The following is a 20,345-nucleotide window of genomic DNA, read 5'->3' as shown; positions in this document are numbered from 1 at the left end:
TACATAAAATTTAATTTAATTATATTTTAAATGCTGTAATATTGGAAGCACTTTTCCACAGATCTTGCCAAAAGGAAAGTTTTCCCAGTCTAAAATCTACTAAAATCTTTGTAAATTTGGACATTATAACCACCATAATAAAGGATCTTCAAAACATTGTCATGCTTGAAGTTAGCTTTTACAAAGGATTTATTATTCCACAAAATTCTAAGTGTAAGTATCTTTTAAATAGTGAAATGAATCATTTACTGTATGTGGAGGATCTTTACCCTTCTGCAGGTGTTGGTGATATTTTTCAGTGCCATTATAAGCCTATCAAAGTCATTAAAAATAAGAGAAAGTAGAAAGAATTCTTTACCAAATTATCTATATAGTAAGAATATTTTTGCTTTTAATAATTTAGTAGGTTTTTCACAACAAGATTATTAAAGGGCATTTCAGAAGGGAAGTTTCTTGAGGAAAGTATTCAGATTTCTCCTGGTAGTTAGAAAGGACTTTATTAAGTGTCTTTTTAAATGAAAAAGTTAAAAGGTAGGTTTCTCTGCTACATTCTCACAGTATAATAATATAATAATGAACAATATCTGTAGTGGGATAAATGTGTGCTATGTGAGAAGGATACAGGATTATGGCTACAAGACTTGTTCATGCTACAAGTCTTGCCTTGACTAGCAGCCTTCCTCTTTTGGATTCTCTTTTAACTCTGTTTTTATTGTCAGTGTTAAAAGAGACAAAACATCTTCCAATTTGTACTTAGATAATTTCATTTGAAGGGAAAGGATGTTGAGATTTTGGCACCATTTTTGTCATCCACCTAAGTGGAGTCCTTGCAGAGCCTACGTTTGTTTCAAGGGAAAACATGATTTCCATATATGCAGGAGGGCAGGGCGTGTACATACTTGCTACAGGAAATTAAGATTTCTGTATGTTTTAAGCACTAACTGGGGAGTATGTCACTTAAATAGGTATTATGTTGTTTATGATAGCTCTTCATTTATGTTAGCAATTATATTTAGAATTCTCTCAAGCATTTTACAGAGGATGCTCTGTAGGTCATGTGAATTTGATTGACTTAATATACTTTATCAACAGGAAAAGTGAGCAACTCTCTATTGGGTTGCAGCTGGAGCTTGCAGATGTAGAATAGTTCTACATCTACGGGTTTTACTATATTTTTGTGTGCATCCAAAAGGTATTTCAAGCACACATCAAAAACTTCCACCATTTACTAAGGATTTTCAGTGCTTTCCCTCTTCTCCTTATTTGTGATGCATTTCTGCCTTAATAGGGTAGATGACAGTTCTTTTCAAGAATACTTAGAAAGGCAACAGAGCCTTTTTCAGAAGGTTCTTATAAAAGGTCATGCTTCTGTTTTTTAGTTTGAATTTGATACTTCTTCATGAATTGCAGGATATGAAAGATAAGGAAGTAGGTCCAGTGGTCAGGTTTTACCTGCCCACCCGGACTGTGCCCTGAGGTCAAACTCCTGATATTGGCTGTTTGGTACAGAGGAGCTGATGACAGGTAGGGGCTGATACAAGGGGGAAAGCTTGAACCGTATCAAAGCTAAAAGGCAGGAGATTTGGGACTCAGTGAGAGACTGTAGCTAAAAGATGGATCAGCAGGATTGCCCTCTTCTTAAAAAGTAGCTGACCTGCAAGGGAAAAGACTTTATCGTCCTGCCAATCACATGGTTGCTAATGGAAGCCAGTTATCTCAACAACAGCTACTCACTCTGTTCTGTACTAGTGCAGTGGGTAAGATTAATGAGGATTGGGCAGTAGGATATTATAGCACGTTTTACTAACGAAGTAAAGTCACTTACAGGGAGCCAGCTTGGAAGACAGAGAGAGGAGCTACACCTGAATGGTTACTATGTAGGGAGGAGCAGCTTTAAGAAGAATTGCCGTAGGTATTTTCAACCTAACAGTTCTTGATCCTCTATCTTTCCTTGAAGACAATGTGTAGGCAGCATGTTGCTCCCAGCAAGCCCACTTTGCTTCTTTCTTCAGACATGGAAGAGCAAACAGAAACAGCTGACACAAGAAAGAGTGTCTAAGAAGACAACAGTAGTTAGTAGCAGGAAGCTCTAAGAGGACAGAAATCACAAAGGAGCAAGTGCTTACCAATGTCCTGTTTGAGCCACCTCCATCTCTTTATACTATTCCCCACTTAGGCTTTTGTTATACTTAACATGTTCTTTAAAGATCTGTGTAATGTGGAGAAACCCTAGTCAATAAAGATTTTTGTGCTATTTTCATCATCACAGTATCTCAGCATCTTACATAGGTGACTTGGTGAGGTTAACTGATCCCACTTGATCATCCAGAAAGAAACTTGCAGTTCCAGCTAGTTTAGCAGGTAGAAAATTGGGGCAGATTCATGGGTCTGTGCAGCTGCAGTAATTGTGTCATGCCTTATGCCACTTGTCTTAGCATATGACCTGAGGTCACACCTACTTGCACCCTTTGACCCCACTTAAAGCCATTGAGGGGCCATCTCAGCCAGGCGGTTATCAAAGTGGCATGTGCTGCTTTACAGAGACTGCTCTCTGGCATCTTGTGGAGATGACCCAGCTCTCCTGCAACTTGCACTGCTCTCTGACAATCATTTCTTGCTACTGTCTGTACAGGGAAGCTGGGTAAATAGTGGAGTGGTCCAAAGTGAGGGGGAATAAACTTTGGGGATTTTGCTACCAATTCAGATCTTAGGTCAATTGGAATTAACCTTCTAAAGTAAACAAGTCTTCGTTTGTCTTACTTGAATTGCCTCTGAGGAGGAAGCACAGGCTCTGACATGAATTAGTTTTTTCCTGGTTATGATCTGTTCTTTAGTGCCTAAAGACTAGGGTTACAATTCTGGAATGTGAGGCAGTTTCTTGTATGTCCTGTATACTTAAGTACTGTGAGGATAAGACATGAATATTATAATTTGTGTGTTACTCTTTGGAGAGCCAGTGTAGTATGTAGTGGACAAGAACAATAACCTTGTGGTAGGTTGAGAGTTCAGCAGTTGCTGTCCTAGGCCAAATGTCCTGATTCTTAACCAAGTGAGTGCTAACAAATACCTCTTCTTGAAATCAAATTATTTCCTGCAGAGATAGAACTAAGCTGCCAACATAGCTTGACTTTGTTTCACTTTTGACTTGACAAGTTGTTCCTGATGTTTCTGTCCACCATCAGCACTGCTTAGGGGCTTCTTCCTCTACTGTCTCATCTCAAACAAATACTCATCTAGCTTGATGATTTGTGGAATTTCCTTGTTTTGCTGGGTTGAGGAGAACTGTGACTTACCTGTGTTCTTTTGGCACTTAAGTACATGTTGTTAACACCTTCCAACTGCTGTCAGTGTTGGTCTTGCATTGGGCAGCAGCCTCAAGTGGAAATAATCATATGCTGCAGGTAACTGAAGAGTTAAGCAACCACAGTAGCAGTATCTCCACCCACATGGCAAACGGAGTTTTGGTGGTGATGTCCTTCAGATGGAAGACCAGGGGCTGTGATCAACAATGTCCATAAGCTCTGCTTAAGTGTGGGGGGAAATTTCAGAAGATTTTCAGCAGTTTTGTATTTTCTCAATGTTAGAGATAAATTGGACACAGCGTCATGACACAATCAATATGATTAATATAGAGAGTAATTTATCATAGAAACATTAGAAGATACATTTTTGTTAGACTTTTGTTTATGATGTGTGTACATAAGCATGTGTTGCTTCTAGGAACTGAAGTTACCAGTAGTACACAACATGTATTCCATCTGCAAGTTGATACCTGATATTTAGAAGTAGAATACATTTTCTTCTAATTCCGAATCATTGATAGTTTATTTGGTTGCTTGTCCATTTATATTGGAATGTGTTTTCTGGTGAGAAATATTACCAACCTCAGGAACTGTAGCGTTCCATGCAAAAAAATGCAATGCAAATTTCTTTGAAAGAGCAAATTGTTGTTACTACTTAATATAGTCTTCCTCTTTCTTCCCACTCATTACTGAGACATAGCATTGTCATTCTGATAAACTCAGAAGTAACTCCTTTTAGGTAGGAACTGTGTAACAGACCCCTGGACTTCAATCCCAGGCACAGGATTTTCTGACACTAAAGGCAGGGTGACAGTTCAGTCTTCCCCACTGTTATGCTTGCAGTGTTTAATTTGAATTAATTTTCTGTGGCAGTAACTACATTTCAGCTCTGGCTTGTCTCCGATTCCCAAACATGCAGCCTGCCAAAGCTCTTGCCATCTGTGTTCCCTGTGCAGAATGCTCTTGAGCCCTTCAGTAGACCTCAGAGAATAAGTTGCAGCTTGTTCCCAAACTTGTTAGCCATAACTCTTGGAGGCTGAGGGCTCACAAGGTGTACTCTGGCTTCCTTTACAAGCTGCCAGCCCACAGAGTGCCTAGGCTTTGAAATCAGTGGGGTACACCCACCCTGACCTCTGTTCCGAGAAAAGAGTCTTGAACTGAAAAAACATCAGGAGTTTTCAAGAGAGAGAAATCCCCAACAGTATGTTTAGGAGTAAGTCTTAAAAACTTCAGAGTTTGAAGATAAAAGTAAGACTTTTTTTCATAAGGCAACAGTTTGAATTTTTAATTAGAAAGTAGTATAGAACATTTCATCTTTTGCTTCCTGAGGGAAATGGTTGCTGAGACTTTCATCTTCACACAGGCTCTTTCACAATGCTTACTGATCCCTTTCCCCCTGTTATGCACTCCCCAGCTTCTCTGAACAAGCAGATGAGCATGTTACATCTGTAACGTGAAGCCCAGCCTCAGGGTGCTATGTAATGGGATTTGTGCTTCTCTAGTTTTCAGTGCAATGCTGCTTATTTAGCTAAAGGAAGGAGCTCAGGTTTCAGACAGCAACAAAGCAGGAGTTGCGTCTCCCTGGATTTCAGAGCACACATCCTCACTTTGCTGGAGGAGGAAGGCAATTCTTCCTGGACTTTCCCTTCTCCATAAATTGACTTGGCACTAAGGCAGGAGGGCTTGAGGCACACTGTGAGCAGAACAGGCACAAGTTGATGTTCAATATCTCATGTATTTGCATCATACAGTGGTAGCATGCAAATGCATCTCTGGGTTTAAAATGACACAGTTATTTGAGTATGACTGCAAGCAAAATGTGCATTACCTGGCTTGCAGGAAAGACACAATATTTCTACAGAGTACTATGTTCTTCCAAGTAAACAGGAATTCTTCACACAAATGTGACAACTTGTTTGTAAGTACTTATATTCCCCAGTGGAGTCTCTTAGTTTTGATTTCTCCTTCTCAGCTATGTTCTGCAAAGCCTGTAGTTAATCACAATAGGCTCAGATCACAAGCTGTGTGTATAGATATTTGTGAGGAAGATCTCAATCAGTGCTCTGTACACAGAAGCAAGCTGGCTCATCACTGGGATGGGATTTATACCTGCCAGCTGGTAAGAATTAGGAAGCTTGGGAAACAAATGCACAGAAATTAGCAGCAGGGGGTCAAAAACAAGCATGGCTTTGGATTCACTATCTTGATAAGGATTTGCAGAATCAAAGCAGAATGGCAAGTTAGTAATTTCCTGGTAGTAAGTATTCCTGCCCTGTAAGTGCCAGAAACTAAAAGCACACATGCTGGGTATTAGGTTCCTGTGTATTCTTTGGGACATTAAATCATTCATCAAATTCAGTGCAAAACAGATTGTATCCAGCTCATGTAAATGCGCCTTTTTCAGCAGAGAAGTGTAAATAACCTGCTGATCACGTACCAGGTTTTTGCTCTAGATCATTGTGTACTAATGATGAGGGGGAATACTCTATCAATACCTCACTTAACAAAAATTATATACATATGGCTATTTAACTACAAGATACCCCATTCCACCTATGGCAAAAACCTTAGTAGATTCTCCAAAGGAAAGTATAGTATATTGGGCACAAAAGACTGTGAGGTGTAAAGGTGTAATGCATAAACAGAATGCCATCTCTTCATCAACAGTAAGGAATGGCATAGGTACCTAAATCATGGAAGTTATAAAAAATAAGAAAATTCCTTATTGTTTCTTTAACCTAGTTAATTTAAGGGATACAATTTTTGAGTTCTCCTCTTACTTAACAAAATGCGCACAAGAACTAAATGAGCTGATAAGAAATCTGTACTCTATATTTAGAAACTACACAGAACTTGGGAAGCACTGACTCAGCTTGACTTGGAGACCTGCAGATAACGGTCTTTGAATAAGAACATAAGCCTTACTTAGGACATTTTATTTTGTTGTTAGGTGAATTTATAGTTTTGGGAACTGAGACGGGAAATCACATTTATTGATCTCATTTGTGCGGGTGAAACACTTGACATAGAACAATGCAGGGCAGTTTCATCTTCTAAATGCTACCATCATGGAAATCACTAGAAGTTCCACTGGAGAGGTTGATCAAAGCAGATATGAAGAAAAAATAAAATAAGAATTTGGCAAAAGCTGCTGTCAAGACTATTTAGATGGGCCTATCTGAATCCCTGTCTGAATACTACCAACTGTCACATTTAATCAGCTTTAAGCTCTTCTTGGTCATCATTACTTTTGCAAGACACAGTTTAGAAATAGTTAATCAATTAATTCGAAACCCACAGAGCTGTTGTTATGATGAAGACTTCATATCTGGAAAACCTTTCTTATCAAGAAAGCTCATCCCATCATTACAGAGGAAATTCTTATAAGACTGGGACATAAATGGAACTAAATTTTATCCTTGGTAGTTGAAGTGAAATCCCAAGAATCCTCTGCATGTCATGTTAAAACCCAAAGGCTTCTGTTTCCTTGGGCATGACACTTAATTTCTTTAATAAGCGGCATGCTGTGGAACACTTTGTGAAGCAGCTGTTCCCAATGACATTATGAGAGAAGGCACTAAATAAACTTTATCTGGAGAAAGTTTTATTCTTTTGAAGAAGGACCTGTTGGTTGGAAAGTTTTAGAAGGTTCACTTCCAGATAATTTCTCAATTAACAAATATCTTCCCTTCCATTAGAAGCTGATCTGTGTGCCTGTTATATTTGTAAAATCGTACTTACCCTTCAAATCACTGAACATTCTGTTCAGTGAAAGTTATTCAATGAAATGAAGATTCTCTTTAGTTATTCTTCTGCTAGCAGTTTTGCTCCCATCCAGTCCTTGCCTTTGTCATGTAAGAAATTATGTATGTGCAAGGAAGAAATATTTGGGTGCACAACTTTCCAAAGTTTGTGAATACATTATATCAAGCTGTTGTCTTCCTGCTGACAGCCAGTTGCTGCAAGATCTCCACCATTGTGTCTGGGCCCTTCTGTAGCCTTGAACTGATGGATAGAGTTCAATTTTGGAGCCCCATCTCCCCAATACTTCCTCTGAATTCTGTGAGCAGTATGTGGTTCCTATGAGTAATGAATAAACATTGTTAATTCAGCAACACAAGAGAAGAAAATTATTGGTTTCCTTCAAGTTACATGTTATTTGTATTCTCTTAATGTTTCAAAGTCCTGCTCTCCCGTCGGGGAACCACAGAACTGGTAGCTGCAGTAGTGTATTAAGTAATTTCTGCCCCAAAATCACTTACATTCTCCAGCCTTATATAAACTGGGGGTACCACTGGTATGCAGTATGTACTGAGCAGCACTACTAACCCTTTAACCCTACAGATTTGCCTTCAGTATTTTTATCAGTTCCATCAATCAACATACTCAGGTTTCATTTCTTTTCCAAATTATCTGTCAATCACGTGCAGCAGACAGAATACCCCGTTTTTTTTCATTTTGCTAGTTTCTTCTGTGAAAAAGAAAGTCCATCTCATCTTTGGAAGTCACTGCAGTGCAAATATAAAATCTAGTAAAATCACAGGAGCCATTAATGACTCTTATAGGTGTGTCAGGTTTGGAGCAATTTATTCTTTCAGAAATTGTGCTATTTTAAAGAATATTGGAATAACGAAGTTCACATGGAAGATTCACATGTAGATTGTGTCCTCCTTGCAGAGGACTATATCTAGAGCATTAGTAGCAAAGGAACAGTGCAACTTAAAAGACCTGCAATTACAGAAAGGGTGAATAAAGAGTGGATAATAACAGAAATGCAGAAATAAATCAAAATATTTGTAGATGGAAGCACTAGATGATGGGGAGAAAAGAAGAACAAAAAAATATGGGATGAGATAAAAAAGATAAAATGACAATTGTATCTGTAAATATACTTTATTATTGTTACCTTTCTCTTTCTGTGTTTATAATTTTCCATGATTCATTCTGAAACCCAGTAAGAACATTTCTTTTTTAAACCATAGAAATTTGAAGAGATGTTTTTTATCCAAAGAAAATAAAGGACTTTCAGTACACAGTGGTGTTTAAAGTCCCTAAAACCATGGGCTTGCCCTATTCCCAGGAGAACTCAAGCTTTCCCAGTTTCAGTAGCGTGCCTCCAGGAAATCGTTCAGAAGGACACATAATTAGCCCACACTCTTCCAGAGTGCACAGTGTAACTTGATGCAGTTAAACCAGAAGACAGTTTTCATCTTTTGACCCTGTGTCAAATGTGTCAGTTGAGTGGCTTACCTGAGATCTGTAAGACAACATAGGCCATTAGATATTTTCCCATAGAAAGGAACATGCAGTAGGACACGCACAAAACCACACTTTTAAAACTTACTTATTAAACTTACTTATTTTCAAAGTAACAGAAAAAGTGGCCATTGTAAGTGGCACAACCCAGTGCATTGAGATTCTGTTTCTTTTTCCAGTCTGAAATTTAAAGAAAAATGTTTGTGCTTGCTTAGGATGTATGAAAAGGATGGAAGTGGGTCTTTCACTTTAGGCACCAACAAGACATTAGTTCCCTGGAAGGATGAATGTGATATTGTCATTCCATTGCACATCCAAATGATAGTTCTGGAAATGGTAAAATCTTTAGTATAGTGTCCGTGCCTTGCATCCATTGACATGCAGAATAGTTGAAAAAGTTCACAGTGAAATGGAATAATGTTGACTAACTCCTAGACAGACATGCCCTGGTAACTGTGTGGGGTGGGGTGTTGGTGATGGTGGTTTGTGTGTATCAGGGTGTGGTGGCTGCAGGGGGGATCTGTGTAACTGGTAGAAAAGGCACAAGCTGAAAACTCGAGTGACACTGTAAAACAGCCCTCATAGCTTAATTAAATAAAACCAATAATGCGATTTAAACTTCTTTGAGTTAAAATTACTTTAATAAGGGTGTTAATTGCTAGAGGATTAACACTGCTTACATGTGATAATAGATCTGGTCAGTCAATAAAGGGTGAGAATAATGTTCGTTTAAGAAGCAAAAGAATCTAGCACAGGATTACTCCCTGGAAAGGGATAACATTTCAAAGTAGCAAGTAAAATCAGGGGAAGGTGTTTTTAAATTGCAGGAGGCATTAGAGGTTGAATTTTGCTGTCATTACTCAGCAAAAGTTCCATGTGTACTGGGATGTGTTGAAGGTAAAATATGAAGAGTAATTATTGCAAATTACATATAAAGTAATTTGTAATTACTTGGTCTTCCAGGGAAATCATAAGAAATAATTTTTTAGATAAAACATTTAAAGAAAATACTGTCTATAGGATTGAGGAGAAAATGCATACTCTAAAAAAAAAAAAAAACCATCTTCTAAGGAGAATAATTTCTTGAAGATGTATTTCTTAGAAAAGAAATTGTATTGGATTATTGCCTTTAAGCAAAATGGGGTTTTTCCTAATATGTTTGCAAACAGCCAGAGGAGGAAGATCTTTTGAAAAAACCCTATTTAAAAAAGGAAATTTTGGTGTATCCAGGTTGCAACTTGCTGGGTTTGGAAGCCTTTTTTAAACCAAGTTATGTAGACAAGTTAACAAAACAAAGCCAGGATTTTATATGGGCTATAGTATTTGTTAAAATGTTTTGAGAGTCATTTGATAGATACAAATAGGGAAGTAAATGTTTTCTTGTAGCTGAAGAGAAAAGTGAAGGTTGTCCGTGAAAGAATATGAGAATTTTTTCCTAGTGATTTTGCCTTTCCTTTTAACTTGTCTGTATTTACATTCCTGAGCTACTGACTGGTGAATTCCTTGTCCAGAGGTTCTCAGGTCTAGCATAGCTTTCCCTAAGGGATGTAACTTCATCTGCTATAAAGGGTGGTTATGCAGCCATACCCTGAGTGAACTATTTTGGAAAAAATAACTGTCTGTTTACAGTAAACTTCTGATGGCCACATCTGTACGTATTGTGCCTTATGGATTGCACTGGATTTTTATTTCTGGGTGCAAACAAAATGATGCGTAACAGGTTTGTGGCTTGTTTTGTCTTGAATTTCAGTGGCTTTTCACGTATTCTAGCTCAGCACCCAAGATCAGCTGAGATACTTTATTTAGCAGTTGCTGTATTTGTATCTGCTTCCTGAAGAAGCGTTTCAAACAGACACCTTGTATATGAAATTCTAAGTGTTTTAATGGCTGCCTAAGAGAAGGATCTGGCACACTGTGGCTGTAATTTTTTACTTTAGATATGCAGCTTTTGAGAAATGCACAGATGCTAAAAGAAACTAAACCAAAAGAAAGTTGTTAATTAAAAAATAATTACTCTGTTGTGTTGAACCAAACTATTTTCCCTTACCTGGTGTAGAACTTCAGGTTATCTCAGTGGAATTGATGTGATTCATAGGACACGCTGTAGATCATGGACTTCTGTGGAGATTTAATTGCTGCAGATTCAAGAGTGCTCATAAACCTTATAGACCTGTTGTATATCCTTCTGTTAAGTTGAATCAATCTCTGTAGCAATGTAATTTCAGCATATTTCATAGATGTAATTTTCTCTGGTGTTTTTTCCAAGTCAGAATATGACAAGAAATGACTAGAAAGTTGGGAGAGGGAAATGCCCCATTCACTGAATCCCTAGTTCACAGCAGGGCCTGCATTGGTGGTGTCCTGGGTCTGTTCTTGAGCTGCAGCTTCACACAAAGAGCTGAAGTCTTCTGTTCCTCTGTAAGCACAAAGCTGATGCCATGGAGCTGTGCCATGCTCACTTGTCTTCCCATAGGCATCAGTTTGCATTTGCATACCAGGGCTGTGTATCTAAAGCTCCTTTCTTGAATCCTAGAAGTAACTGGACTGAAGTTTAAACTTGGAGTTGTATACTTGGGCAGACCACTGCAGATGATTAGTTCTAGGGCACAGCAGCCTGACTGTCTAGATTAGATGTGTGTGTATACAAGGACAGTTTTGGAGTAGTTAGAACCAGCATTTGTCAGATGATGACTTCTTGTGGTATGGTGTATATACACACTTGTAAGACTGCAGGCATCTGGAGTTACTCTCATGGATAGTGATAAATATTAAATGTGGCAGATGGGACAAGAGTGTTCAATTCCAGAACACAGTATGGAAGTGGAAGTGGTGTTTGAATTTTATTCTAGTTACACCAAATTAGATTAATTTAAATTAGACCCACCTCTAATCCAGAGAAGGTAGTTAAAATTTAACTTTAGATTTTAAACTTTTTTAATGATATTTCTATAGTGAATCATCTCAAATGGATTTTTACAGGAAGAATTGAGACAAATTATACAGTTTTAATCCCCAAGAAGTTTACTTTAGGATAGTGTGCCTCATCATATGCATTATTTCATAGACAAGTGAATAGTTTAAAGCAAACCTGTTGTGAGTCTTGTGCAATTAAAAAAGAGTTGCCTATAGAAAATTAAAGATCAAATAAACGAAACTATAAAATTTCTTTTTGGTAGATGTCAATATTTAAGTACTACTGGCAAACCTGTGTTTAGAAAAATAACCAGAAGCCAAGTGAAAATGTCAGCTGAGATTTACCTCTGCTATATTAAATGCTTCATAATTTGAACAATTGAAATTGTTTTCAAAGTCTCGTTCAGGTAAGAGGCAGATGGCCCTTTTGGGGGGCTGCACTTGTCACCCCTGCGTGCCGTTTGAGCATGTACACCTCTGCGTCAGGAGCTCAAAACCAGAAAAAAAGTGGTGAATGACCTGACCATTGCATAATACACAATTTTTAATCCACACAAATTTTGCCATTGACACAGTTTTATGCTTTGTCTGAAGGGACTTTGTGTACGGACTAACACGCTTGACAGGAGCAATTTGGCCGGAGCCCGTGCCCTCTGGAGCCTGACTGTCTGCCAGGCTCCTGCTTTTCAAACTCTTCTCTGCTTCTAGACTCAAAAGATGCTTCTTCTGCTACTAGTCCAGCTTATTCTTTAATGATGAAGAACAACACACTTCATAATAAACATTTTCACTGTAATTAAAGAAATCTTCTTTGAAGAGGTATTACTTGTTGCTGTAGTGGATGTTTCATAGGGCCTAGCTATTTGTATTTGTCTCAGAAACTTATTTTCTGTGTCTTCTGATGTTACATCTTGGGCTACTTGAAGTTTTAATGGGATTTGTAAAAATTATACGTTGTGAGTGTTTTTCTGGTATGGTAACAGCAACAAGCTTGTTCACGTGGCTTCAACAGCAAGTATTCTATTATATAGGCAGGCCTAAGTTCATTTGAAGTGCCAAGGAATAAAAAAAAAAAAATCATGAATGTAACAAGACCAGGCATTTCTCAAAGTATACCACAAAGTCCAGATTTTAGGGAAGAATTCTGTCCTTTGCAAGGATTTTTTCTTATGAAAGATATATGAACACAAGTATCTTCTGTTTTCTCTTAGCATAGCAACAAATCCCAGTGGTTCAGCTGTCATAACATTATACGTTGTACATTTATGAATGTGTTGAAGATTGTATCCCAACATTCAAGATAGTGACAGATACAATTTCACTTATAAATTTGAAACAGATGGTAGCATTTAAATACAAAATTATTTCATTCTTGTGAACATTTCAATGTGCCAAATTTAGACACAATTTCTAAATGTATGGTGCTTAAAAGAAAAAGGCAGGTTTTAATGCAGCGGCTTAAAAACTGAAAGACACTGCCTTTCTAACACTGACTATCCTTCCTTTGAAAATCCGGGGCTCAGTTTTCAAAGCATTGTCTAGGAATTTAGCCTGCGACCCCCATTGACACTAATGGGAATTGCATAGCTAAGTCCCCATAACATCACTCTGAAAATCCATTTGTTGTACCAATTAAAAAAAAAAGCATAAACTACAGGGAGACATTCACAGATCAAGAGAGCAGTGTACACTTTGAAAAACAAGACCAATGTGTGTTATTCCAGTTATGTGATCAATAGAGGGGATTCTGAAATTCACCACATTCACAAAATAAGTCACCAGGTCTAAATAAAACAAAATATTTTGGCAAGTGGCAGGCAGACTTGCTAACCAGGCTAACAAGATGTTTGTCAGCAGTAAGGAACACCTACTGATTAAGTGATAATTGTGTTTGGTTGGAATGGTTGTTATTCTACAGTTAGCAAACTCCTTTTTACTTTCAAGCTGGACTTAGGTATCTACATTTTAAGTAGTTCTGTTGTTCCTTTGCAACCAAGAAATGTTCAGAGTAAACAAGACTTGTCTTTGTCCAGTTTTGATTCTGATCCTGGTCCTTTATGTTTTGTTTTCCAGTTTAGTAAGTGCTCTCATGGAGTGCATGCTTTAATTAACAGGAGCATAACTTGGTGAATAATGATGGTATTATCTTCATGGTCATGCAGACAGTTTTTGTTGGAAATTAATGTATACCTATGTAACATATGTTCATGTATACTTGTGCAGGAAACCTAAGCAAAGATTTAAAAAGTGTTGTTGTTGTTGTTGTTGTGTAGCTGTGTTACTGCAGTGCCTAGGAGTCCCAGTCATGGACCATGGCCCCATTATGCTGGGCAGAATATAAATAAGTGTTTTAACAAAAGAAAGACAGTGCTGCCTCAGAGTTCCCAAAGCAATGAGATTATAGCTCCACTGAAAGGTTAACGTTATGTCAGAGATTATGAAACAGCAACAATTCTGGTTGACAGGTTTCCTTTTGGATCCTGAAACCCATTTGTCCTTAAGGCAGGGCGGGTTGGTACAGTGTGAGCTCCTTGGAGCAGGAAATGTTGAGGACTGGAACATTGAAAAAGTCACCTTCATGTTTGGTGCTTGTTAGCTCCAAAGCCCAATGAAAGTAAAAATAATTGAAATATCAATGTGTTTGCTCTGTCTTTATCTTAGGGACTGAAATGATACATAGCTAGCAATAGTCTTTTTGGATTTTTTTTTCCTAGGCCAAAAGCCATGCATCCTCCAGGAAAAAATTGTAATGTTACTTCTGTATTCTTTCCTAAGAAAAGATTGGGTGTAGCTTGCAGTTGTATATGCTTGGCACTATTCATTTCCCAGAAGAGTTCACACTATTCTAGGCTTTGGGTTTTTTTAATTAAAGAGGTCAAAATCCATTATATCAAAATTTCAAAGAATTTGCCAATTAGCTGTAGTCTGTGATGCCCAGCAGGTGGCTTTTATACTATTAAAGGGAGATTGTTTCCATCTCTGATCAAAGCAAAAGCAAAACAAAAGAAAATATAGAATATTTTGCTGTACACAGTGCAAACCACATGCTGTGTAAATTATGTGAAAACTGTACATGAGAGACGGTTCAGTCATCCCACTTCAAGAAGAGGTTCTGTATATTTTCACCCTGGTCCTCACGAGGATTTCAGTGGTAATGTCTAAGTCTGTTTAGATTACTGATTAGCTGAGAAGGTTAGACAGCTTGCTATTTCCTAAAATGAAGACTTTAGCATTTTTCTTATTTAAAAGTAAAAGTAAAAATGCACAATTAATTAGATAATGAATTTACTAGAAGTGAAATTAGAAAAAGCTGAGCGTGCTGGAATGTTTAAGACGCAGAAAAATTCCAATTTGCACTTTTCAATGAATCTAAACTTCCCCGATTTTTGCCTACTTAAAAGAATGTTTGTGACCTTTTGACCCTTTTGTTATCCCTTACTCAGAAAGGCCTTTATTCTGTAAGACTTAGGTATAAAAAAATAAAAAGAGCATTAATGGCGTAACAGTCCTTTCTGATCACCCTGTGTAAGATGTTTATGCAAAGTGTCAATAGAAGCAATTGGCCTAACAGTGTGACAACCTGCTTTGCTTGGAAATGGGCTAATCTCCTGTTTGGGTTATCCAGAGGTCAGGTAAGGATTTCTTTTTTCGCACTCCCCGTAGCGCACGGGTACATAACCTGCAAACACTACGGGGCAGAAATCAGAAGCAATTGAGCCCAAGGATGCCGCAAAGCATTTTTACTTAATCCTGACCTGTTTGCTTTTCCTGATTTTTTTTTCCTCTGCCTTCTTTTAGTTTTTCCGTTCTTGGTCCCATCCCAGAGAGTCTGAGTGTATAACACGTAATGATGACAGGGACTCTACCAATTTCATTATCTGCTGCTTCACTGTGTTGGTTTTTTTTTTGTGGTTTTTTTTTTGTTGGTTTTTTTTTTTTTTTTTTTTTTTTTTTTTTCCAAACAGGCATCATCCCACTCTTTTTTGAAGTTCACGTGGAAACCTACTTTAAATCTCAGTTTTTGAGGGCTGCCCCCTTTGCCCTGTCACAGCAGGCTGGAACTCAATAAGAGCTCAGGCAAGCGTAGCGGGCCGGGCAATGGGCCTTGGCGGGCTGCACGCTGTGAACTCCTGCCTCACTGAATCAGCTTCTGTGTGTTTTTATAACTGCCTTTTTTTTTCCCTGTTAATTATGCCCCAAGGCTGTGGAAAGACAGCATTTATCTGTTTCAACAGACTAAGCAGCAAGTGTTCTGACATGTTTATCAGGCAAATTGTACCTGACAAAAGGTAATTACACATGCAATCAAGTCCAGAAGTAACTGGGTGATTAGGGGTTAATAAACTGTTTAGCATAAGAAATATTCAGCTTGTGAACAAGGAGAGTGGGCCAGAACTGACATAACTTACAGTGATATATTAAAAGAATTACTTTTCATTGGATGGAATATTTGACTTTACTGAAAGGTAAGTAGGAAATTAAGTGTACAACTCAGATTTATCTCCAGCTCCTGAATCACTGGTGTCATTTGTACAACCAAAGCTATTTGCTGATGCTCATGCTGCTTCAGAAGAGATGTTCATGCTGGTTCAGAAGAGATTGCAACTTGGACCATTCCAAGTTGCATTAAGCTACCTTTATAATTTACAATTAGGATATTTGTAGTATAACCAGCACAGGGTCTAATGGACACTGCCCCCATTTCCATTCTGCAAAGCTCATGTCTCCTCCTTCTGTCTGTTGCTGTGCTCACTCTGTGCATAGCCATTTCCCAAAGTTGCGTTCTCTTCCAAGATTATTCCTGACAGTTGCCCAAAAGTAAAAAGGAAAGGGCATCTGTATGATATCTGAGGATGTGACAAGAGGCTCAAATGTCATTGAAAGGGCCGGATGGTCCATTCCAGCAGTTCCCAGTGCACAAAATTCTCACGTAATTACAAGATGGCCTAAATACAGGACTATGGCTGAGCTGCTCTGAACTTTAGGTAATACAATACAAAGCTTTAGTGAGCAATGATAAAGAATAATTTCTATTCAAACACGGCCATATCACCTAGATTCTGGGAAAACACTAGAGTGCTAACTTTGAAGAATAGGTGCAAGTACCCTATTTGAAATCAGAATTCTGTCTGTAAAAGTTTAAGATCTTTCCCTTTCATAGCATCAATATTATAATGTTTTGTCTTAACTGATCCTGTTAGCTAACAAGGTCTTACAGTAGGAGCTCTTTTAACCAAAACATAGCTTAGTATCTTTTAAAATCAGTCTTCCATTAAAAATAGCAGTGTTACCTGTATAATGTCAGAAGTTACTATAAACTTCTACGTAAGTACACATAAACACCTTTTCTTTTCCAAGTGATGTTTATTTCTACAAAGAGACCTAATGTTAGACATAAAAGGCATTTAGAAAATACCTACACATGAAGGGAAAATTACAAAATCAAAGCACTGTAGAGCATAATTCAAAATAAAAGTGCAGTACAGCAACCAGAGGCTTAAGTTACTTATAATGTTAGAAGTATATATGTGACTAATAATGTAATGGTTTGGGAAAGCAACACTGTTGCATGTACAGTAGAAGAAAAGTACTGCACTCTGATCATCAGCCCTGATGGTTCCAAGATGTTAGATGAAGGTTCCCCTTACATCACACCTTTAGAAAATGCAAAATCCTCTAAATAACATGGAAGTGTAGACTGTATCTTGTAAATGTAAGTAAGTGGACAATATATAGGATGTTCTGTGTAGTGTGCAGGAGAGGCTAAAGCTTGTTCTTTTTTTTTTTTTTCCTTGTTCCTTTTTTTCCCACAATGACTCAGACACACATACATCTCTGCAAATTGTTCCTAGTCAGAAGGGAATAATTGCTCCTTGCTCCTAGGGAAGCATATTCTGCTTCATTATAAAATACTTGGGTATAGTATTGCCTGTCTGAGCTTATTCTTATTTTTCATGGTTATTATGGGATGAAGAGCACAGCAGTGCCATTGTTCTTGGGTAGCAGAGTACATATATTTAGTTTATTTGGTGCTTCACAATGTTTTGGCTGCATGATAAACTGGTTCTGACTAAACACCCTTGGGTGGCTCCTTATGTGGGGCTGAGACTGCCTTTTTGTCTGAGGGTTTTTCCACACATGTTAACTTAGGAAAGATGGATGTGCAAAATAAACATTTTTCCTATTGTAATTTCAAGGCAAGTTGTGTACAGTCTAACCTTAAAGGAGTTGCAGCCAGTAGCACCAGTATGATGTGATAAACTCTGTGGCCTTTGACTGATTTTTGAGGCTGAGAAATGTTTATTGTCAGGACCTCCTGTTTGCCCATATTTGACCGTGTATGCCAGTGTGGGGCATTCCTTGTTAGACAATACATCTCATTTTCAGTTATTGTCTCAGTAATAGTGAAAGCGTTAATAGATAAAATAGTAGTAGGGAAATGTTGCTTTATTTGGCCTTGACTTGATCCTAGGTGCGGCAGTAAAAACTACTGTCAAAGAACCAGCAAACTGTGCTGTTCTTCATGTGCATCATATGTCTGTGGCCAAGACAGTCCCATTTTTTCTATATCAGGGAGAGGAATTAAAATGATTAATTTAAATAGGGCTCACATCGGTGTGGCAAAAGATGGCGTAAATCAGAACGGAACAGAGCAGCAGAAATTAAAACAGATTGGTGAGTTAACACCTCTGCATTGTTGCTGGAGTGAAGGTGAATTCGGTGTTGTGTTGTGCTCAAGTGAAACTTCGTGTGAATGGATTGAAGTTATCTCCCACCACCCGCGTGGTGGTCCTGGGGCCAGTGTGTCGTTTCTGCTAGACTGTCCTCTCTGCCACTGGCTGCTTGCCAACCTGCTCCCCTCACAGAGCACCTGCATTGGGCTGTGCATCCACCGAGCCTGGGTGCCAGGGCAGATGCAGGTGATAGGAATGGCCAGGACACAGATCCCAAGAGCTGCGCACCAGGCTGCTCTTCCCCACCCCACAGCATGCAGTACTTGCTGTCCAAGCCCACTGCATACAGCAGTATGCCACGATGCAGAACTGCAGCTGTGAGTAGGACCAAATTCACAGTGCATAATCATGCACAGCAGCAGTCTGGTCTCCAGAAGTGTCTGCAGCTCCCTGCCACATTTAATCCAGATCCAGGACATGATTGTCACACTGCAGCCCCTGAACAAATGCGCAGAAGGAGGGAAGGGGGCTGTGGCTGAGTGGCATGTGTCATTTGATTGCATGTCTGAGCCTTTGAGCTACCTGCCACGTGTCATGACAGCTGCTAGAACTTAAGAGATATATTAGCATGAAGTTGGTTGCATGCAGCTCTTTGACCATGCAGGGAGTAGGGGAGGAGCTCTGGGTGCATCACCCTTGCCAGTAGTGTCTTTTTGGGTGATCATTCTTTAGGGCCAGGACTGTCTTGGAGTGTACAGAATATGTTTTGTGTTCTGTGTGGCGTTTTTTTACCTCATGTGGAAAAACAACAGACTTCATGGTCTGTTTAGAGCCCTACATGCTTACCTGTGTTTGGCCAGGTGACAAATGAGGTGTAATTTTCCACTCACTACTATCACTGAGATTTCCCAGAGCAATGGCACAATCAGTTGAGTCAACCATTGAAAGCATCGTATGAAACTCACTCATGCAGTATTGTCAGGAAGTTTCTTTGAACTTGTCAGCACTGTAATTGTGTCAGTCATCAATGGCTTTGGGCTGCACATTGCTAGCAGGATACTTTAGGTACCTTTCACCCATATGAGCTTCAGAGTTGTTTAAGATTTACCCAGAATCCTTGATTTCAATAGTACAATAGGGATAAGGAATGAAATCTTTCACTTCTTACTCACTGAATACAACTGCAGGAACATTGGTCCATCCTTAAGGACCATGTCCCATGTGGACCCCATGCTCCACAAGTAGCACTGTAAGTAGCAGTAAGTTATTAATCACCAGATTATATAGTTTGGGTTCCTGTCAGCTTTATCCTCACATCTTGCCTTGTGCATCTGCCTGTCCTATCTGTGCACTCTTTGGTTGTGCTTTAAAATACCTCTGTGAGGACTGGGCACCCAAACTGCATAACACAGGTAAATAACAAGTGATGAGTAACATGCAGTAGCAACTGAGGCTGTGAGTTTCTCAACTGAGTTATCGAGCCTTCCCAAGTCTGTTTGCATGGTGACTGAAGGCATGTTCTTGGCAACTCAGTAAAATTGGTGGTGTCCATCTTGAGAAAGGGCTTTGTGGGAAAGAACTGTTTGAATTTGACCTTGGTGCTTATAATGGATATCTAGTCAGCAGAGAGTGAAATTGCCTCCTTGGGTTTTAGATCCTTTCACCCCTCTGAGATAGTTAAATGTAAAATGTAAATGTTGCTGAGGTTTGTAAGGGTTCCTAAAGGTCTTTGGGATGACAGAGCAGTAGGTGTTTCAGAGGTCCATTATAATGCCAGGAAAGGTTGCTACCTAGTCCTAAAAGATTACACTACAAATAAGAAAGGAGTAATTAATTAGAAAATTCAGTGTTTAAATTAGATACTGTATTTGAAAGTAACATAAAAAAGTGGTTTGGAAGTGGAAAAATTTGTAAAAGAGAGGCATAGAAATTTGAAGCTGGGAAGACTGGATATATGCTTTTATTCTGTGAATGAATTGGTGCTATGATTTTGGGCATGAGCATTACTGGACTCCTCTGACAGTTTATCAGGCTGAGAAGTTTGAATAAGGCAAGGTTCTCTGGGGTGCAGCCCTCCTCTTGGTGTAGCCTGAGAAGTCAGAGGAGCAGGCGTCTGCTGTACCTCTGCCTGTTACTGTTGTCCCAGCTCTAACAGCTCTGGTCAGGCTTAGCAGAAGCATATGTTTGAAGTTACAGGTTC

At 38.7% G+C, this 20,345-nt stretch overlaps 1 protein-coding gene across 4 annotated transcripts in view; it reads left to right on the top strand.

Moving 5' to 3' along the window:
- The window catches only part of EXOC6 (exocyst complex component 6), an 87,943-nt gene that overhangs the window by 64,465 nt on the left and 3,133 nt on the right, over window positions 1–20,345 (top strand). The window lies entirely within an intron of this gene.

The sequence above is a fragment of the Motacilla alba genome, chromosome 6, assembly GCF_015832195.1.
Source record: "Motacilla alba alba isolate MOTALB_02 chromosome 6, Motacilla_alba_V1.0_pri, whole genome shotgun sequence".
Lineage (NCBI taxonomy): Eukaryota > Metazoa > Chordata > Aves > Passeriformes > Motacillidae > Motacilla > Motacilla alba.
The sequence above is the reverse complement of the archived record's forward strand: the minus strand, read 5'-3'. Positions and strand labels throughout refer to the sequence as shown.